Raw genomic sequence first — 23707 nt, 5'->3', positions numbered from 1 at the left:
GTGCTGAATGCTCTGTGGTGCTGATAGGGAGCCAAGGACTAAGGAAGTTTAATAAACATCAGCAGCCCCAGGTGGAGGGTCTGAGATGGCAAACTCCTTGATGGACTTCAATATATGAGTATCTCCAGTGTCTTCCTTGGTTATCAGACATCGAGGAATCCCCCCCTCCTGTACATGTTCCTATTTGAAATATAAGTTAATTATTGAGTTCTTAGACAAAGTACCATTTGACCAAGATGATAATATGACAACTATGCATATGAAGCAAAGCGCCTTTGACAGATGCAAATTTCAGAGTGGAAAGTCCTTAAGACTTTATTCACTTCAGATAGCAATTACAAGTTTGGGGATATCCCAAGACCGTTCTTGCATTCCATAATCAGCTAGGACTCCAAGAGCTCCCTGAAAGCTGTTATAGGTGTGGTTATGGTTTATTCCAGATCTTTTATATATTTTTAATTCATTACTTATTTTTACTGAAGTAAAATTGGTTTACAATGCTATAATGTCAGTTTTTGTTGAACAGTGAATAACTTGTATATACATATATATATATATATATATGTGTGTGTGTGTGTGTGTGTGTGTGCGTGTGTGTGTGTGCGTGTGTGTGTATGTATCCACTCTTATTTAGATTCTTTTCTCATGGAGCAACAGACAGGTACCAGAAAGGAAAAGGAGTATGTCAAGCTTGTATAATTTCACCCTGCTTATTTAACTTATATACAGCGTACATCATGAGAAATGCTGGGCTGAATAAAACACAAACTGGAATCAAGATTGCTGGGGAAATATCAGATATACAGATGATACCACCCTTACAGCAGAAAGTGAAGAAGTAAAGAGCCTCTTGATGAGAGTGAAAGAGGAGGGCAAAAAATTTGGCTTAAAGCTCAACATTCAGAAAAGAAAGGTCATGGCATCCCATCCCATCAGTTCATGGCAAGTAGATGGAAAAACTGGACAGTGGCTGATTATATTGTTTGGGCTCCAAAATCACTGCAGATGTTGATTGCAGCCATGAAATTAAAGATGCTTACTCCTTGGAAGGAAAGTTATGACTAACCTAGACAGCATATTAAGAAGCAGAGACATTACTTTGTGAACAAAGATCCATCTAGGCAAGGCTATGTTTTTTCCAGTAGTCATATGTGGAAGTGACAGTTGGACTATAAAGAAAGCTGAGTGCCGAAGAATTAATGCTTTTGACTGTGGTGTTGGGACAGACTCTTGAGAGTCCCTTGGACTACAAGGAGATCCAAACAGTCCATCCTAAAGGAGATCAGTCCTGGCTGTTCATTGGAAGGACTGATTTTGAAGCTGAAACTCCAATGTGTGGGCCACCTGATGCAAAGAGCTGACTCATTTGAAAAGACCCTGATGTTGGGAAAGATTGAAGGCAGGAGAAGAAGGGGATGACAGGGTGAAAGGGTTAGGTGGCATCACCGACTCAAGGGACATGAGTTTGGGTAGACTCCAGGAGTTGGTGATGGACAGGGAGGCCTGGCGTGCTGCAGTTCATGGGGTCACAAACAGTGGACATGACTGAGTGACTGAACTGAACTGAACTCAAGTAGGTCATCACAGAGAGTTGAGTAGAGTTTCCTGTTCTATACAGTAGGTCCTTATTAATTATCTATCTTATATATATTAGTGTGTACACGTCAATCCCAATGTCACAATTCATCCCTCCCTTCTTGCCCCTGGAACCATAAGATTATTTTCTACATTGTGACTCTCTTCCTGTTTGTAAATAAGTTCATTTGTACAACTTTTTAATATTCCACATATAAGTGATATCATATGCATTTGTCTTTCTCTGTCTGACTTACTTCACTTGGTATGACAATATCCAGGTCCATCCATATTGCTTCTGATAGCATTATTTTGTTCCTTCTTATGGCTGAGTAACATTACATTCTATATCTGCACTACATCTTCTCTGCCCATTTCTTTGTTGATGGACATTTACATTGCTTCCATGTTCTGGCTCTTGTAAACAGTGCTGCAATGAACACTGATATGTTTAGTCATTTAGTCGTGCCCAACTCTTTGCGACCCCATGGATTGTAGCCTGCCCGGCACCTCTGTCCATGGGGGTTGTCCCCGTGTACAATAATAGGCAAGAAGATTGGAGTGGGTTGCCATGCCCTCCTCCAGGGGATCTTCCCCACCCAGAGATCGAACTCAGGTCTCGCGCACTGCAGGCAGATTCTTTACCATCTGAGCCACCAGGGAAGCCCTGATGAAGCAAGGAACACTGAGGTGCATGTATCTTTACACAGTGTGATTTTCTCTTGGTATATATCCAGGGGATTGCAGCTTTTTAAAAGATACAGATAAAAAACTGCCCAGGAAAAGGCATATAGGTTAAAGGAAATGTGAAACATGGAACTTGGTTTCGTCTTCCCAGAGTGTTAGGGGAAACTTTGTGTTCCCAGCACCGATGTGCCAGCAGTGAGCACTTGCAGACACGGGAGCTCACTCCAGGGATTGTGTCCAGAGTTTTTACTGGGGCTCCATTGCCAAGGCATGATTGACGGTCCATACAGCTGATCTCAGGCTCAAACCTCTCTAGAGGTGCAGCTGATACTGCATGACCAAAACCCCCATCCTGAATCACATCATTCTCGTGGCCCAAAGTTTTTACTCTAAATCACAGTGTTGACATCCCTATCAGGCTGGCCCAAGAGTCACACAAAAGCAAAAGCATTTTTCTCAGTGTCAAACTTTGACACCTTTAGACACACTTTCTCAGAAGAAATAGCCTAAGGGTTTAGAGAGGAGCTCCCGGGAAACAAGGGCAAAGTCCAGACTTCCCTTTGGATGAGGCTGAGCCCTTCACTACACAGCCCGGTGGCTGGTTTTGCTTGACAAGGCTCCCTCGTTGTAACTTCAGAATAAGAACATGTGAAGTGACAAACACTGGTCAAGCATTTATCTTCTTCTGGTCTTTCTCTGAAATTTTTTTTTTTGTTTGTTTGTTTTTTGCATTATCTTCATTAATTCTAATGCAACTCCATGAGGTGGATACTAGTTTGAGTGGCATTTTGCAGAGAAGTAAAATAAGGCTTGCCTAAAGATTCAGATCTAGTGAGTAGTGGCGTGGGAGTTTTTACAAGATTACAGGACTCCAAGGTTCATACTTAAAGCCACTATGTTGCAAAGATACCAACAATTCTTTTTTTTTTTAACAGTTTTATTTTTTTCGTTGAGTTGCTGAAGGGCTATTTTTTTAGCATTTTTATTTTTTTGGTTGCTAGGCTGAAAGGCTAATGATCCACTAATAACTACTTAATTATTAATCCTTTTGCTTAAGTGATATTTAAGCATCAAAAAAGTCTCCATTTTGCTGTTCTCAGTAGATACTGCAAAGTTGTTTTTTTCCCCTATGTAGACCCCAACATGTATAAATCAAATGTCATGAATAGTGAGTAGTAAGCAGAGTATTGCTTGAGAAAGAATAGGGAAATAAAACTGTAAGATATTTAAAGTATATAACATGAGATTTTGGTATGTGTATATATTATTTTGCAAACTTACTTTTAATTTCTTTAAAATGTGTTGTACAACGATGTGAGTCAGCCATAAGTGTACATATACCCCCTCCCTCTTGAGTCCCCCCACTCGCACCCCGTCCCGCTTCTCCAGGCGGTCACACAGCATGGGGTGAGCTTCCTGTCTCATACAGACACTGCCCGCCAGCTGTCTGTTAACATTTTACAGATGGTAATGTACTGTGTTTCAGTGCGACTCTCGCAACTCAACTTGCCCTCTCCTCCCCTTTGTGTCCACAAACATGTTCTCTGTCTGTGCCTCTGTTCCTGCCCTGAAAATAGGTTAACCAGTGCCATTTTTCTGGATTCCATATATACTTTAACATACAATATTTGGTTTTCCCTTTGTGACTTATTTCACTCTACATAACAGGCTGTCCTTTCATCCACCGCAGCTCAAGTGACCCAAATTCGCTTCTTTTTAAGGTTAATTAAAATTCCCACATACAGATGTACCACAACTTCTTTCTCCATTCCTCTCTGAGTGCATGTCTATATTGCTTCCATGTCCTGGCTACTGTAAACACTGTTGCAATGAATTTTGGGGTACATGTGTCTTTTTGAATTATGGTTTTCTCAGGGTATATGCCCAATAGTAGAATTTCTAGGTCATACGTTGTTTTGTTAGGGCTTCCCTGATGGCTCAGCAGCTAAAGAATCTGCCTGTGATGCAGGAGACACAGTCAATGGTTCAATCCTTGGGTCGGAAAATTTCTCTGGAGGAGGAAATGGCAACCCACTCCAGTACACTTGCCATTTCCACCTACCCCTCTGCCATAGTGCTGACCCTCATTTACATATGTATTGGAAAAGAGTTTCCCTTTCTATTAACTTAAGTAACATAGCTATCATCTGACATGTTTACCTTTTATTTTTTGAAGAGAACACAGGTAAGTTCCACTCTCTCAGACAGCACCAATTATACAACACAATTTTATCAGTTATAGTCATCATGCTACACATTAGATCCTCAGACCTTATAATTTTCATATGTTAAAATGTATAACCTTTTACAAACCTGTTCCTATTTCCTCCACTCTCCAAGCCCTGGCAATTACTTTCGTACGCCATTTGTGAGTTCCTCATTTTTTTTTTCCGATTCCTTACTATTGAGATCATACAGTGTCTGTCTTTCTCTACCATGTTTCACTTAGCATAAGGCCCTCCAATTTCATCCATGTTGCCACAAATGGAAGAATTTGTTTCTTTCTTAATGCCTAAATAAAATTCATATATATATATATATCACATCGCATTGTTTTAATCTCTTCACCTGCTGACAGATACTTAGATTGTTTCTATATAGGCTGTTTCTAGGCTACTTTGATGGAGAAGGAAATGGCAACCCTCTCCAGTACTCTTGCCTGGAAAATCCCATGGATGGAGGAGTCTGGTAGGCTGCAGTCCATGAGGTTGCTAAGAGTCTGACACGACTTCACTTTCACTTTTCACTTTCATGCATTGGAGAAGGAAATGGCAACCCACTCTGATGTTCTTGCCTCAAGAATCCCAGGGTAGGGGGAGCCTGGTGGGCTGCCGTCTACGCGGTCACAAAGATTTGAATGACTGAAGTGACTTTACAGAAGCAGCAGAAGGCTACTGTCAATATTGATGCAGTGAATATGGGAGTACACATTTCTCTTTGAGATAATTATTTCATTTCCTTTGAATATATATTCAGAAATGAATATATATCCAGAAGTGTGAAATTTCATGAGAAACTTCCAGAAGGTATTCCATGGAAGTTGCACCAATATACATTCCAACCAACAATCCATTAAGACCTCCATTTTCTACACATCTTCAATCACACTGATTTCTTACTTTTTGGTAAAAGCCATTTAAACAGGAGTGAGGTGGTATGTGTTGTACTTTTGATTTGCACTTCCCTGATAGTGATATTGAGCATCTTGTCATATACTTCTTGGGCATTCTGTATTGTCTTATTTGGGGGGAAAATTGTCTACTCTGTAAAAAATATCATGCATTGTGTATACTGTATTTGAATATATAAAACTCAGTTACCTATGCATACACCAAAAGAAATGACAGAAATACAAATAATTCGAATTATAATTGCATCAAAAAAATAGAATTCTTATAAATTTAAGGAATGTGTTGAAAGATCAATGTATGAAAATATTCAAGACATTCATGAGAGAAATGCTTAAAAGACACAAAAGGAAACATGTTTCATATTTTTTGACTGGCACAAAAACAGACACATAGATCAACAGAGCAGAACAACAAAGCCAGAAAGAAACACACACCCATATATTGTCAGTTAGCTTATGAAAAAGGAGCCAAGAATATCCAGTGGGGAAAGGACAAGCTTTTCAAAAATGGCACTGAGAAAACTGGATAGTGCTATGAAAAAATGAAACTGTACCCCTATTTTTTACCATACACAGAAATCAACAAAAAAGGGATTAAGAAGTTGAACATAAGACTTTAGGTGATTAAATCCCTAGAAGAAAACATTGAGGTAATCTTCTTGCCATCAGTCTTTGCAATGAGTTTTGGGGTTTCACATTAAAGCAAAGGCAACAACTACAAAAACAAACAAGTGGGACCACAACAAGCTCCAAACAAAGGAACATCAACAAAATCAAATGGCAATTTACAGATTGACGGGAGATATTTCCAAATCATATATTTCATAAGGGCTTAATAGCCAAAAATACATGAGACATACAACTCAAGGGCAAAAACTCCAAATAATCCAAATTTTTAATGGAGCATAAGAAAAGTAAGAGTTTCAATAAATCTGAAGATTAGACTGTAGATGACAAACACAGCAAAGTTTTCCTGCTAGAAACACAAAAACCTGTGCCTTCCTGGCATTACTTTCTTCATCTCCACTCACTTGTTTGAGAATTATAGTTCACAGTGTACATTCTTCAGTCAACAGAAATCACCCCACAATGAGCTATAATATATACCAAGAACAGCCTCACAGGGGGAAAAAAAAACAATTAATATTTGCATACGTACTAATGAGGCATATCAAAAGGAAGGTAATTTCCAGAGTTGACCACTCCATTGTTTTCTATATTTCATTTCAAAATTGAGCCAACTAGTAAGGAAAATGAATGTAGAGACCTCACTAATATATCAATAGTAAATCAGTTTCAAATGGGAGCATTAATGGATTATAATTTGGGAGTATTTATTACTAGTGTTGAAAATGTAGTCCTTTTGATTTTCTATTGCATCAGGTTAATAATTTATCTTAAATATTAATAGCAACATAGGGACACATAGTACTAAAGTAATAGTGAATATAGAAAGACATAGAATATATTAGCCAAGAAGTGAAAGTATGGGAAGTCAGCAATGGTAGTAAAGTAAAGGGCAGTATTGCCTTGAGAAGGAAGGAAAGTTCTCAAAGTTTCTTCAAACACCACGAACGAGCCAGATGTGAGGAATTAGCTTTATTTGTAAACCAGAAACTCTACCAAGGAAATTTCAGTTCATAAAAATATTACAATGCTAAAACCCATAATTTAGACAGAGAATAGGGTAGGGTAGGGGATATAGACATTCAAAACTCTTCATTGTTTAGTGCATCAGGCACTCAAGGACCACCCTCACTGAAGTCTTTATTGCTCAACCTACAGGTACCATCATGGAGAAAGAGATAGCTCTACTCCACGGGCAGTTGAACCCTACATTTATGGCCTCATGGCTTTCCTTAAGAAGCATTTGATGCAGCAGATTTCCTCCATCCCATCCCATCTGGCTGACTCCCCATGGGCAACAGGAGTCCTCACCCTGGGATCATTCCACAATCCCCATGGCCTCAGCTCCCAGCTTCCGTGGACACCAGTGGACTTACAACCCTGTGTGAGGTATGAAAAGTAGCAGCTTGGCTTGTCTATGTGATACTCACTCTGTTCAGACGGTCACAGGTTAGTTAGTTCACTTCCCAACAGCTTCAAATGACTTTCCCATTCCAGTGGATAGCCATGGACATGGGGATCTCTCCCCTGCACTTCAGCTCCCTCAGCCCCAGGTGCAGGTTGGTCCCACGTGCTCTCCTCCTTCTTTCCCGTTCCTTCTTGTCCTCTCCTTCCTTTGTGCTACAGAGTTCTGTATGGATCCAAATATTCCTTCTCAGTAGTCAGGGATTCCTGCCAGTGGTCACCTGGTCTTCTGTGAGAACTGCTGTGTCTTTAGACCTTCTTGATGCATCGATGGAGAGAGGTGTACCCCACTTCCAACTACCCCTCCATCATCTTGTCTACCCCCATTGGTGGATGTGTTAGAAACGAGTTTCCCTTTCTATTAAGTAACATTGCCATCACCACTCATGTTTAACGTTAGCTTTTTGATGAGATTACAGGTAAGTTCCACTCTCCTCAGTTGAGTCAGTCATTCAGTCGTGTCCAAATCTTTGAGACCCCAAGTACTGCGGCACACTAGGCTTCCCTTTCCATCCCCTACCCCCAGGGCTTACTTAAACTCATGTCTGTTGCATCGGTATGCCACTTGATGATGTCCACTATGTCAGAGATTTTTTTTTTTTGAGATTCCTTACAATTGAGATTGTATTTTATTTTTCTTTCTCTGGCTTAGTTTACTTAGTGTAATGCCCTCCAGTTTCATCCATGTTGCCATAAATGAAGCAATTTCTTTATTTTTCTAATGGCTAAATAATATTTACCTATATGTGTCACATCACATTGTTTCATCCACTCACCTATTGAAAGATACTCAGCTTGTTCCTATATCAAGGCTACTGTGAATAATGCTGCAATGAACATGGGGATACAGATCTCTCTTTGAGAAAATAATTTCATTTCCTTTGACTGTATATCCAGAAGTGGGATAATGGATCACATAACAGTTCTCTTTTAAATTTCTTGAGGAACCTCCGTAGTATTTTTCCATGGGAGTTGGACCAGTATACATCCCTACCAACAGTGCATAAGCACTCCTTTTTCTCCACAACCTCCACAAGATGTGTCATTTCTTACATTTTTGGTACTAGCCATTCAAACAGGTATGAGGTGATATCTCCTTTGCATTTGATTTGCATTTCCTTTGATTATTAGTGATGCTGAGCAACTTGTCATATACCTCTTGACCATCTATATGTCTTATTTGTGGGAAAATATCTATTCTTTAAAGATGTAGAATACATTATGTTTACTATATTCCAATATATGAAACTCTATTGCCTACCTATATATCAAGAATGAACTATCAGAAAGTTGAATAAAATAAAAAGCCCATTTACTATTGCATCACTAAAAGATAAAACGCAGACTTAAGCAAGGTGATGAAAGATTTTATACAAAACCTTCACGACATTGATAAGAGAAATTTAAAAAGAGCTAAAGATGTAAAATTAGCTTGTCTATTCAATGTGTTTCTTGAGGTAGGATTTGTATTACTATGACCTTCCCTCTTAGAAATGTTTTTGTTACATCCTATAGGATTTAGATCATCATGATTTCATTGTTCTCTGTGTCTAGGAATGTTTTGATTTCCCTTATTTCTTCAGTAACTTGTTTATTATTTAGTAATGTGTGGTTGAATCTCCACGTGTTTGTGTTCTTTAAAGTTTTTCCCCCCTATAATCTATATCTAGTCTCATAGTGTTGAGGTCAGAGAAAATGCTTGATATAATTTCAATTTCCTTAAATTTACTGAGGTTTGATTTGTGACCCACAATGAAGAAAATGTTCCATGTGCACTTGAGAAGAAAGTGTATTTTGCATTTGGATGGAATGTGCTGAAGATACCAATTAGGTCTGTTTGCTCTAATATTTCCCTGTAAGCTTATGTTTCCTTATTAATATTCTGTTTTGTTGATCTTCCCATTGGTACAGGTGCAGTGTTAACATGCCCTACTATTATTGTGTTACTGTTAATTTCCCCTTTTCTGTCAGTTAGTGTTTACCTCATGTATTGAGGTGATCCTATGTTGGCTACATAAATATTTTAAATTGTTTTGTCTTTTTCTTGGACTGACCCTTGATCATTTGGTAGTGTCTTTCTTTATCTCTAATAGTTTTTATTTTAAGGTCTATTTTTTCTGACATGCGAATTGCCAATCCGGCTTTCATTTGATTTCCATTTGCATGCAATATCTTTTTCCATCCTCTGACTTTCAGTCTGTGTGTGTCTGTAGGACAAAAGTGGGTCTCTTGTAGACAGAATATATATGGGTCTTGTTTCTGTAACCATTCATCCAGTCTGTATCTTTTGGTAAGAATGGGAGAAGATAATAGCAAATAAAACAACTGATAAAGGATCGCTTTCCAAAATACAAGCAGCTCAAACAAGTCAGTCATCAAAAGCAAAGGCAAGAGCTGCAAAAATAGACTAATGAGACCGCATCAAATTCAAAACCTTCTGCATAGTAAAAGAAGCCATCAATAAAATTAAATGGCAACTTTTGGAACAACAAAAGAAGACATACAGATGGCTAACAAACACATGAAAAGGTGCTCAACATCACTCATTATTAGAGAAATGCAAATCAAAACCACAATGAGGTACCATTACACGCCAGTCAGGATGGCTGCTATCCAAAAGACTACAAGCAATAAATGCTGGAGAGGCTGTGGAGAAAAGGGAACCCTCTTACACTGTTGGTGGGAATGCAAACTAGTACAGCCACTATGGAAAACAGTGTGGAGATTCCTTAAAAAACTGGAAATAGAACTGCCATATGACCCAGCAATCCCACTTTTGGGCATACACACTGAGGAAACCAGATCTGAAAGAGACACGTGCACCCCAATGTTCATTGCAGCACTGTTTATAATAGCCAGGACATGGAAGCAACCTAGATGCCCATCAGCAGATGAATGGATAAGGAAGCTGTGGTACATATACACCATGGAATATTACTCAGCTGTCAAAAAGAATTCATTTGAATCAGTCCTAATGAGATGGATGAAACTGGAGCCCATTATACAGAGTGAAGTAAGCCAGAAAGATAAAGAACATTATAGCATACTAACACATATATATGGAATTTAGAAAGATGGTAACGAAAACCCTATATGCAAAACAGAAAAAGAGACACAGAAATACAGAACAGACTTTTGAACTCTGTGGGAGAATGTGAGGGTGGGATGTTTCAAAAGAACAGCATGTATACTATCTATGGTGAAACAGATCACCAGCCCAGGTGGGATGCATGAGACAAGTGCTCGGGCCTGGTGCACTGGGAAGACCCAGAGGAGTCGGGTGAAGAGGGAGGTGGGAGGGGGGATCGGGATGGGGAATAAGTGTAAATCTATGGCTGATTCATATCAATGTATGACAAGACCCACTGAAATGTTGTGAAGTAATTAGCCTCCAACTAATAAAAAAATTAAAAAAAAAAAAAAAAAAAAAATTGCAAATCACCTATTTGGTAAGGGTTTCAAGAGACTCATGCAACTCAGTGGGAAAAAATCAAACAACTCAAATTATTAACTGAGCAAAGGAAGAGTGAGTGATTTGAAAAATCTGAAGATTAGACTGTAGATGAGAGACACTATAAGTTTTTCATTCCAGAACAAAAGCCTCTGTCTTCCTGGCATTGCTTTCTTTATTCCAATCACCTGTTTCATGATTGCAGTTCACAGTATGCATCCTTCACTCAATAGCAATTACCCTACACTGAGCTGTGTGCTAAGAATAGCCCTACTAACTATAAAAAAAAAACTAATAATTACCTACTTAATATTGAGGCATCTAAAATCCAAGGTGATTTTCAGAATTTTCCACTCCATTATTTTCTACATTCCACTTCAAAATTGAAACACGTAGTAAGCGGTGAGTAGGGGACCTCAATAATACATGAGTAGAAAGTCATTAAAACTGGGAGCATTACTGGATTACAATATGGGGGACTGTATTATTACTAATACTATTGTAATTTTAGTCCCTTTAATTCTCTGGTATAGTAGGTTGATATTTATTTAAAATCATAACACAGCCACTATGGAGAACAGGGTGGAGAACCTTAAAAAACTGGAAATATAACTGCCAGATGACCAAGCTATCCCACTACTGGGCATACATACCGAGGAAACCAGAATTGAAAGAGACACGTTGTACCCCAATGTTCATTGCAACACTGTTTATAATAGGCAGGACATGGAAGCAACCTAGATGCCCATCAGCAGACAAATGGATGAGAAAGCTGTGGTATATATACACAATGGAATATTACTCAGTCATTAAAGAGAATAGATTTGAATCAGTTCTAACGAGGTGGATGAAACTGGAGCCTATTATACAGAGTGAAGTAAGCCAGAAAGAAAAACACCAGTACAGTATACTAACGCATATATATGGATTTTAGAAAGATGGGAACAATTGCCTGTATGGCAGAAAGAAAAAGACACAAAGATATATAGAAAAGACTTTTGGATTCTGTGGGAGAGGTGAGGGTGGGATGACTTGTGGGAATGGAACTGAAACATGTATACTATCATATGTGACCCGAATCGCTAGTCCAGATTCGATGCATGATCCAGGGTGCTCGGGGCTCGTGCACTGGGATGACCCAGAAGGATGGGATGGGGAAGGAGGTGGGAAGGTGGTTCAGGATGGGGAACACATGTACACCCATGGCAGATTCCTGTCACTGTATGGCAAAACCAATACAATATTGTAAAGTAATTAACCTTCTATTAAAATTAGCAAAATAAAATAAAATTGTGATACCAACATAGAGACACATAGCACTCAAATTACAGTAGATTGAGAAAGACAAATCTTATGTGGCAGGAAGTGAAATCACAGAAAATTAGCAATGGTATCAAAAAAAGGGGCAGTATTGCTTGTAAAGAAAGCAGAGTTCTCTAATTTTTTGGAGACAACACGAACAAGCCAGATGGGAGCCAACCAGCTTAAGCTGTATATCAGAAACATCACCAGAAGGAAAGTGAAGTTCATAAAAATATGCTGGTGCTGAATGCCAAAATCGAGACAGTTAGCCAATAGGGTATTTATATGTAAAGACTGAAAACTACTCAAGAGAGGTAGACATGGAAGCAAATACACTAATGAGCATCAGAAAAATCAAAGCACAAAAGGGTCTAAAAAGTAAACCGTAAAGAGACTTGGTAGTCTGATCAAAAGAATAAGAGAATCAAAGTAGACACCAAATAGAAAGACTTGTGCACATGATAGAACCAGAGAAAGCTCAGGAGAGAAAGATTCGGACCAAGTGGACCAGCGCACAGAATCCTCCAGCATCAGGAACAAAAACCCTGGGCAGGACTCATGAATGTGAGGTTCTTGGATCAGCCTCAGTTTCAAAGTTTGGGCACTATACAGCCTAAAAGTGAACGCAGACAAGGATTATAGCTTGCTGTGACACTGAATCACAGACAATAGTGTTTGTTAGCTTACTTTTCTCATTTAACTATAAAGTTAATGAATCACTAACTAATGATAATTAACTCCTTCAGTTTCCAGTCAGATCCTCTTTAGTCATACAATGGATATCTGAACCTGTTATATGATACCCAGTAAGTTTTATTAGTTGAATTTATTGATTTTTTTAAAAAATTTATTGATATTTAATTGAAGGCCAATGCCTTTACAATACTGGACTACTTTCAGCCAAACATCAACATGGGTCAGCCATAGGTTTACCTATGTCCCGTCAACCTTGATCCTCCTTCCCACCTTTCTTCACATCGCACCCCTGGAAGTTGTTACAGAAAAATGTGGAAAGCTTCACACATTTGTCTGTCATCCTTGGACAGGGGCCATGATAATCTTCTCAGTATTATTCCAATTTTTTAATATATGTGCTACCAAAGCAAACACACAAATAACACTTTAACAGAAAAAAAATCGTATAGTTAATCATCTACTAACAAATGATCAATTACTTTAGGAATTATATATTCTGCTATATTTACTGCCTCTTATAAAATTGAATTTTATAAGGTCCAAAGTTCCATGTAGCAATAAGCATAGATTTATTCATAAAACATGTATACTTGCACAGAAATACATGCACACAAGTACGTCTATGTTATACAAGCTATTATTCTCCTTGTCTGTCATAATAAGCTCTTTAGTTGATGAGAGACATGGTCCAAAATTTATGCAACTTATATGGCTTCTTTATGAGGACCACTTTTTGATTTTCGCCACCTAATTTTAAATAACCATTTTATTCTTAAGTACCATGCCCCTTTAAACTAACTAAGAGCAGAGAAAACCTAGTAAATGCTGATATCTTATCATTAATTAAATTACCACTCTTCTGGTAAATTGGAAAAAGAATCATGTTGAGATCTCATTCAGGGTGATAAAATCTCTATTTTATCAGTTCTCTTGTCCAAACTCAATTCTTGCTTACTTCAGACTTAAATTCTGCTTATAAAGGACAGACAGGATAAGTAATTTTAAAATCATGCTTGCAAGAGTCTATGATTTTATGCTTCTGTTGGCCAAAGGTAGGGCCACGAATAATTTCTGAAATATTACAACACAGCATGAAGTTCTAGTTCTCTTATCAAAGAGGAGATGTTTGGAGGTGAGGTTCGAAAACTGAGCCCCATGGTTGTCAGGATGTGCTCCCGACCAGACAGATGGATTTTCTCCCTGAAACGTCACAGTCAGGAAAGGCCAGGCGTGTCCGCAGAGCCAGTGACGGGGGCCTGGGTGCTGAGCAGGTAATGTTCTTGGATGACCATCTGGAGATTTACCTGCCATTGTCTCAAAGAAACAAACGTAATGTGAAGATTAAGGATGCATAAAAGTAGAAGAGCTGTCACGTTGCCTAGAAGAAAGTCTAGCCAGGAGAACCAGGCCCCCACACTGATAATTGTCAAAGACATTAACAGTGAGTGTTTTATAGACAGAGCATAACCAGTGGATGAAACCAATGTTCTAGGGTGACTGCTGTTTTGCAGTCAAAGACAAAATATTTTTCTCTTTAACCAGAGTCAACACAGTTCCTGATGTGGTCCTTGTAACATAAGGCAGACTGAGAGCCCACAGGCATGTGTGATGTGACATCAGGAAGTGAACAGATGACTGTATTGGTGCCCAGTCACCTCCATCTGCTAATAATGGGAGCTGGGGAATATTATGTGCCCTTTCGAAGGCATTGCATCTTCATTAACATAACTTGATGATCATAGGGAAGATGAACGCTATATCACAGGGTTTCTGTTAAACACAAATTTTAAGATGTTTTAAAGCTTTTCGGAAAGTATCAAAGACATGCATGGGGTTACGAAGGTGAGTTAGCAGATCCAAGGTACAGTACCTTTTTCTCTTAGTATTCTCTGTACTCAATAGTAGCGATCAGTCAGTCATGTGTTTACTCTTACCCCAGCATGATGGTAAACCACACAGATCAACTGTATACTTCTTGTCATTTCAGTGTCTAAAATTCAAGCACTAGTCAATGTAGAGTAAATAAATTACAAACTCCTAGAGGGCCTGGCTGCTCATAGTCTGCAGTCCCAACATTAAACTGTCTTAAAATAATGGCCTAAATACTCTGGCTCAGAATTAAGTTCCAAATGTTTGCAGAGCACATAAGTACTTCTGGGAACAATTCAAAAGTGCAGGGAGTAACCTACTTCTCCAACTATCTATCTGTGCAAATGTCATCATCCATCTAAATTCACACAGAAGGCGCTCCTTCTTCCCCACCCCAGCTCCTACAGCTCCAACTCCTGCTCAGAGCAACAGGGAAAGAGAAGGCTTCCCTCCACAGGATGGATTTGATAACCTCAGGTGACTAGATCATCTCAGAATGGCTCATGTTTTTATTTAGCAGGGTCCTGCCTACTCCTCCTGCTGGTCATGCCAAATTTGCTCCTGTGCCAAGGCAATATATGCCTGTCCTGTGGTTATGACATGTTTGGCGTCCCCCTGAATTTCCTTAGAAAAACATTTAGCTGTGTCTCCAGGCTGTCCCACGACATGCATAACCTTTCCACAATAATGTTCAGTGAGTTTGTAAGTACTGTGGTGGTGTTGGTTTAGTTGCTAAGTCGTGTCCGAATCTTGTGACCCCATGGACTGTAGATGGCCAGGCTCCCAGAAGAAACCTTCGATCAAATGACTGGGCCATACTGTCCTTTCAACAAGAGGGCTGCATCAGCCAAACTTCAAATAACACACTCTCTAGATAAAGAAGCTGTCAGCTCATAAGATATGGAAATCGAAGAAAGGACCAGTTTTGTGAAATCTGAAAGGTTCCTAAGAAGTGCAATAACTTTTTCGATTTCCTTTCATTCATTTACTTTATTTAAATTACCAAAATAAATGATTTTGTATTTGTTAGATAGGAATGCATCAAAGAATACAATAGACTCAGTGGAATAAACAACAGAAATTTATTTCCTCACAGTTCTGGGGGCTAGAAGTACCAGATCAGGGCACCAGCAAGTTGAGGTTCTGGTAAGAACTGTTTCTTCCCAGAATGACTTCTCCATGCATCCTCACACAGGGTGGGGAGTGAGGTAGACAGACAGAAGAAAGGACACACAGACACAGAGACAGAAGAGAAAACTCTCTAGTGTTTCGTTTTGTGGAGACACTGAATCTATTGGATGAGTGTTGCACCCTAAGAGCTCATTTAACTTTAAGGGGTTTGCTGGTGGCTCAAATGGTAAACAATCTGCCTGCAGTGGGAGGGACCTGGGTTCTATCCCACGGTCTGTAAGATTCCCTGGAGAAAGGAACTGCAAGCCACTCCAGTATTCTTGCCTGAGAAATCCCATGGACAGGGGATTCTGGTGGGCTATAGACCATGGCGTGCCAAAAAGTCAGAACCCTTTTCAAAACATTGTACCTTGGCTGTTTGGGCTCTAACTCATGAATTTGAAGAACACACATTCAGTCCATAATACTACCTGACAGAAAGCACTTTTAGGTGGAAGTGCGGAAAAGGAAGCATGTTGATTTTCTGGTCCTTCAGTGTCTCTCTGGGCTTTCTTCTCCAGGCTCAGAGTAAATAGCCAATAAATGAGAACTGCTCTGCAGTGAACTGGGTGGATGGAAAATGTTAAACAAAGCTGAATCCTGGTCACAAAAACGAAATATGGTAGTGTTTTTAATGCTACAAATTATTGTTTTAAGATTTGCAGTGAATAGGTTTTGAGCTACAATAGAAGGGGAGTTTACAATTGGAAACAATTATTCTCTTTCTGATGAAGGTATTTGGAAGTTGTATGTTAATTCTTTTAGGTCATTCAAGGAGCACACAGTAGAGCAGACAGCTAATAAAAGGGGGTGCTACAGGTTTCTATTAAATTCACGTAGTTTTTTGTACTCACTAGTTTTTGTTTCATCCTCCATTTTTGACTGTCCATTTTTTCCCAACTCTTCCAAGTAATGTCTTCAAATGTTCATAACTCCGGCTAAAGATTAGTTTTTCTCTATCAAAGTGTTAGTTAGATTTCTCTACTCTTATTATTCTTAGTCCATTTGTTAGTATTTCCTATAACTTTATGCTATGTTTTTCTGATGTATCATTTTGTCACCATAAACAACATTGTATTCTGCACCTGGGATGAATACTAAGCTTTTTGGTGAGCGGGTTCAGAGATAATCAGAGTCATTACTGCGTTACTCCTTATAAGGGAATATATTGGCTCTAACCCACAGTAAACAAGAGATTAAATGGTTAAATATAGGTGCATGCATGCATTCTAAGTCACATCAGTTGTGTCCAACTCTTTGTAACCCTACTGACTGTAGCCCAGCAGGCTCCTCTGTCCGTAGGATTCTCCAGGCGAGAGTATAGGAGTGTGGGGCTGCACACTCTTTCAAGGGATGCTCCTCACCTAGGGATCTAACCTGATGCTTCTTATATCTCCTGAATTGGCAGGAATGTTCTTTACCATTACCGTCACCTGGGAAGCACCAAGTATTGGTACAAAAGTACTATATTTGTTTCAAATAGTAAAAAAAAAAAAAAAAAAGATAATGATACAGTAGAGAAGGGAAAATTTGAACTTAGAAAAATTAGGTGTAAAATCACTTTTACAGAGAGAATATATGGAAAAGGAGGAAAAGAATGACTTTCAAATTTTGTGATGCCTCCCCGTTAAAAAATTACACGTTTATCAAACATGTTAATGTTCTGGTAATGGGTTCATCTACTGAATGCCCAACAACCCTAACTAATTGCCTGATCACTTTCAGGATGAAAAGTATTCCCAGAATAAAACTGAGTGTATCATTCCCACCAATGACTGCCATACTGATTCCCTCCATGCTCCAGAAGAAAGAGAAAAGGCCCAACAGATAAACGTGAGTCTTTCACCTGGGTTTTACACTGGATCAAATGAGACTGTATGTAGCTTACCAGGCTTCAGATTATTAGAGGTAATGGTAACAGTTATGTGCAGAAAACCGTGGAGGAACTGTAAGTAGTTGAAGAGAAATTATGTTAATCAGTTGATGAAGAATGAATGAAATCAAGGGATGTCTAAAGATCTGTAGTAGCAAAATAAATAACAGATCTATACATTGTCAATGCGGACAAGTTTAGTTCAAGCAATGCATTAGACACAGGATTGCAGCTATTATTCTGTACAAAAACAGGAAATGAATGGGAACTTCCATGTGTAAAATATAAGATTGCAAAATTCAGGAATATGTAAGAAACACACCCCAGTTTTGAGTACTCATTGTTACTAGTGATTCGTACTTGGGAGTCCTATACCGCACCACTCGAGCCAGCATGTCTGCCTTTCAAGGCTCTCCTGATTCTGCTTCTGCTTCTCTGACACTTCTTTCATTCGTCATTCTCAATGACTCTTCTGTCACTTTATATTTTCAATTTGTAAGTTTTCCCCACAATGGCCTATAAAACATTGCTTTGCTTCTCATGCCTGCAACGATTGCCTCTGTTCGGAGGACAACACAGTTTACATATCAAGCCTCAATGATTAATGGCAGCTCCAAATTTTCACCATTATAATCTCTCCTTTCCAATTTCCTGCATTATCCTTTGCCTTACCATTATTTAAAATATTTTGACATGCATCCCCCCTTAAAATTCTATCTTGTCTCTCTACAGCTTTCTTAAAGACATCAGCATTCTTTTCCTCTGTTAAGCCTATTAATAATGAGGATGATCAAGTAAAGGAAAAGTTCAAAAAGGAGGAGGACGAGGGATTTTTCAATAAGCTTGAATTTAAAGTTTATTGAGAGTTACTACATGGCCATATTTTACTAAGCACTTTATGTGCATTACTATATTTCATCCTACTTAGTTCTCTGTTCTTTACCACTAAAACAGTTCAAGGCTATAATGAAATCAAGCATATTAACTACAGATCTTCAGCCCCCTGGGATTTACATGCTCAATTCTACTAATAGTAGTGAACCTGGGGGGAAAGCCCTCCATTGTGAATCCCACTGATGCTGTTACTAAAGACAATGCTGTGCCATTATCTGCCCGGACACATGTCAACAAGACAGACTCTTCTGATACGAGCATGGGGGCTGGTGTTGGGATCAACTGATGAAAGAAAGCCTGTTTACGAATGTCATGTCAATGAAGACATTGTCTCTTTGCTGTAATATCATAAAACAAATTACCAATTGAAAATCAATACAAATGGCTCATCTGATTCATTAATATGAAGGAATCACTGGGTGACAATGATGTGGGCACAGGTAGAATGCCTCTTTCCTGGCACATACTGACTTGTCATAAAACACTTAGATTTCTCTCACACAAATATACAAACATAAAAGAACTAACTCAGTGGTGGTAGAATTTCAGAGGAAAAAAGAATATTCTTCATGCTATAAATTAGAACTCATCAGAAGAATTAATCCCTAAAGTAACCCAGATTTTTAATAATTCAGCGAAGTGTGAATCAATGCTTACATTTTATCGATTTGCAACTTTTACTACCTTCAAAAATCTCTGCATACACATAAGAATAAACAGAAGTCTTGTAGGTCAGCTGCTCTGAGCAAAGATCACCTGTTACCAAAACCACTGAATTATCATTCTTTTATGAGACTTTTTCTTCTGTTTGCTTAGAATGACGACCTTACTAAGTGGATACTCAGGTTACAGTACCTCTGAAATGGTCCTCTCTATGATCTAGCCCATGACCTGCGGTTTGAGAAAGACCTCTCAGATACTAATCTATCAAGTGCCAGAAAGAATTTAAAAAAATTATACAAACTTCAAACAATCTTAAAGATGCGATTCAGCCAGGTGAGCATCCTGCAGAGGGCTTTCTTGTTTTGTTGATGACTCTGTAATGCATAAGGAGATTTGAAATATCTCAAATTTGTAAGAAAAAGATTCATGACTTCTACATGCTAGACTGCTACTACATAAAGCAAGAGCCTAGTCATTCATAGTGATGGATTCTACTGTAAAGGAATCAGAATTTCACTGCAATATTTGTCATGTGCCACCTTCCCTGCATTGCACACAATTCAACCAAAAGCTTGCCCCTTCCTGGGCACAGGTAGTTGAAATATTTTCAACAGTAAGAGAAATAGAGAACAGAATGTCCAAGCTCAGCATTTTCCTCAAAGTATCCCAGGACATCTGCTCTTCAAGTTCCACTTGTCTTCTTTCTCTGTTCTTCTCAAATCAAAGGATCAGAATGGGAAGGAAGAAAAGAAAAAGTTAAAATTAATCTTCAGTTACTTTTCTACTTTTTAGATTCCTATTTGTTTTCTCATAGGTTGGCTCCAAAATCCATATCTAGAGAGTTTTATATTCATATGGGTTCCCTAAATCTTAATTTACATTTACAAGGGACAAAGATAAGCAAATAATATTAAAATGCATAAAAAGTCATTTTCTTTTGGGTATTCAGATTGTTGATCCAGTCAGATCACGGTTGATCGAGGATCCCATTTACTGGCCTGGATACCAATCCCTGGTGTCCAGCGATGAAGATGTGTGTCATTCTGCATTTTATAAACTTTTCAAGTGCCTGAGCAGGGATTCACGTAAAGTTGACATGTACACCAAGATCCTGGCATGCAGAATCAGTGACGAGTGCTAAATCCACATCCATCCCATCCAGCTCTGAGATGGTGCTAATGATCTATCCCATAGCAAGCTTCTTTGAAATTTACAGCTTTTTCATGCATACTCTGAGAAATGGGTCTTCTCTTAAAAAATAAACACAGACTCTGTAGAGATGTCTAAATCTAAGAGGGTAATTTGTTAACATTTCTTATTTTCATTTAATTGAAAATCAGAAGAAAATCCACCCATATAATTGAGAGAATGAAGCTCCTGTTAAAATTAGTCACAAATACCAGAAGCTGGCATTACAAAGAAGACATTAAGAGATTACATAAGAATCACAATAAAATATTCTGGGTCACGTTATGAGAATCAAAGTATTAGACAATTTTCATGGTTCTGGTCATGCTACCAAGAAGACTGAATCCTCGGGATTCTTTATGAAAGCCAGCCGCAAACTGTCAGCCAACTGTCACAGCGTTACACTGGACAGGATCAGTGCTTCGCACCTTTGTACAAATAGCATGAGGTTTACTGAACTGTCTGAAGATTGTTAGGATGCTGTCTTAGTCCTTCTGGGTTGCTATAACAAAATATCACAGTCTTATAACAATGGAAATGGATTTCCACAGTGTGGTCATGCAAGGTCCTTTCTGGTCACTCACTTCTTATTGTATCCTCAAATGGGGGGTAGGGCTCGGGAGCTCTGTGTGACTCTTATATAAAAGCACTCATCTCATGGAGGAGGCTCCATCCTTATCACGCTATCACCTCACAAAGGCAATACCTATGGATGCTATAATCATGGGAATCTGGATATCATCATATGAAACCGAGTCTGAGACCATAGCAGATACAAATGTGAACAGGCTCCATCCTCCTCCACTGGCTGTCTTCACCCACACTCCACTGCATCCTCATTTTCTGCATCACCTTGCAACCATTCCATACATTCTATCACTCTGGATTTCACAAGGCCAGGTCAGTCAAGTGTCAACTCCATCTCATATTCAGCCTATTCAATGTTTCCCTCTCCCCTGCTGAGGCCCAGGGGACCTACCAGGAAGCATCGACGTGTCCATTTCTGCAAGGTTCCTTCTCTCTCCCTCTCTGGATCTTCATTCCTTGGGCCATGGTGGAACAGGGTAGATGATAATGAGATGGGAAAGTTCTAACATCACTGACTTACATGGTGCTGTTGTAGCCTTCTCTTGGTCCAGACAGACTGATCTGAAATTCCCCCTGACTGACAAGTGTTTCTCTTGTGGGGGATCCTTGTGATTATCCCAGACTTTCACAAGTTGGGGATCCCCAATGCCATAGTTTCCTTTTTAATCAGGGGAAATGTTCTGGTACCCACAGCTCACCACCTGTAGTCATCACCAGAGCCTCTCTGTCTCCCTCACTCTGCAAGCACCATTTGGAGAAGATTAAGTAGTCCACAGTCAGATGCCTACTAGCTGACCCACAGGAAACCCATGTATCATGAACACTCTGAACCATTGAATGGCAGATATACTGGTTTGCATCTGTCCCCTGCCTGTGGTCTCTTGACAATTGTCCAACTGGTCTCATAGACAATGAAGAGATCAGAACGCTGGATTCAAAAACACATTTATCTGAGTAGAGAGATACCATTCTCTCTTCCTTTTAGAGTAACTATCCTAGTCAGTAATTATTTGGCCTTACAAACATGCTCTAGTAGGTCCCTGAATTATAAAATCCTCCAAATAGACTGAGTCTCTACTGAGACTGGAGCAGTGTGACTGGATTAAGGTTGCTCAGCTTGTTCAACAGCCTCCAGACAACCTGGGATGAGGGCCAATCTCTTGACTGACTCTCCTAAGAAGTCAGTGATGTTCCTGGGCTGGTTTTGCAGCATCTTTATGCCTTTAGCAATAATTCCTAGTAAACAAAAAATGGGAAATCAAAAGATAGATGGGAAAGGGGGATGAATAAGAGAGAAGGAAGAGAAAGACAGAAGGAAGGAAAAGCAGCAAAAGGAAAGTGAGTCAAGGACTTGGGTAGTGAAGGATGAAAAGGTGTTAGAACACTGCATTTTTAAGAACCCATATATATATATACACATGTATATATTGATATCATAAGATCAAATATCTCATGTTCCCTTTTATTTCATTTTTTCCTCTCTCCCCTATTTCTTTAAATTGTCCTTTATATTAGGAGTATTCTTCTGTTATTACTAGAGGCCATAGTTCTAGAGATGAACAAAGCCTGGCAACTCTTCAGGGCAGAATCTAGCCAAATTATCTTCTTTCAGGCAAAGACACCCTGCACCCACATACAGGAACACTGTCCACCAAAACGAACCTCTTCCCTCATACCCAGGATTATTGTTTACTGAATCATGCCCATGCCTCTACCTGGGATGGGCCAAACCTTTCAGAACATGACAGAATACTCTGCCCCAATGCAATCTTTGAATACCTCCTTTGGCTCCTTCATGCATGTAAAGTGTCAGCTTTCCTGTATTTTAACTTCTTCCAAAAGTTAAAAGACCATGAAAAAAACCCTGTAAGCACTTTCTAAGTCATTTACAGCCCCAAATATCTAATTCTATTGTGTTACTTGCTTACCTTTCTTTCCTTCAATGTCTAGATATTTCCAGCAGAGAGGATAGTATTTATTTGAGGGAAAATTTGGCAATAAGGGGGACAATGCAATTGGAAGAAACATACACTCACCAATAGACCACACACATCTTACATATTTGTCTCTTATAAAATTTTTTTCATCATAAATTTAAGACTTTACATCAAGAACAGAGGTGGTGACAGAGAAGTCTTTCCTTGTTTAACTGCAACATGTAAAGTGAGTATTGTAGATTTCAGACAATATTGAACAGAGCCATAGATATTCTATAGAGTCAGTCAGGAATAGACAAGGAGGGGATATTTGGACAGGATTGAACAATCACTCCCTTGCCATCCAGAAAGCTTTGATTTTCCCCTCTTTTACAGATTTCCATGTAAGATTACATTTGAAGAAATGGTCCTGCTATATCAGGAATAGTAGCAGTGGTTACCGAAGGGAAACAAACAAATGAAGAACCTTTGAAGTTCACTGACCTTATAGATTAGTAAGTCACATGTCATGGATACAGTGAGGACTTAAACTGAGGTTTGAAAAAGTCTCTATTTTCCAGAAGCAGGCCCTCCACTTGTGGAGAAGGAGAGGG

The 23707-nt window shown here is 39.0% G+C and overlaps 1 non-coding gene and 1 pseudogene across 1 annotated transcript; one reads left to right on the top strand and one right to left on the bottom strand.

Moving 5' to 3' along the window:
* Positions 1-7353: 7353 nt before the first annotated feature.
* LOC122697828 lies at positions 7354-20542 on the top strand (annotated as a pseudogene).
* On the bottom strand, positions 13238-13348 carry LOC122697877. The gene has a single exon (XR_006342209.1). It is a non-coding gene; the product is annotated as a U6 spliceosomal RNA (small nuclear RNA).
* Positions 20543-23707: the final 3165 nt, after the last annotated feature.

Source organism: Cervus elaphus, chromosome 7, assembly GCF_910594005.1.
Source record: "Cervus elaphus chromosome 7, mCerEla1.1, whole genome shotgun sequence".
Classification (NCBI taxonomy): Eukaryota; Metazoa; Chordata; class Mammalia; order Artiodactyla; family Cervidae; genus Cervus; species Cervus elaphus.
The sequence above is the reverse complement of the archived record's forward strand: the minus strand, read 5'-3'. Positions and strand labels throughout refer to the sequence as shown.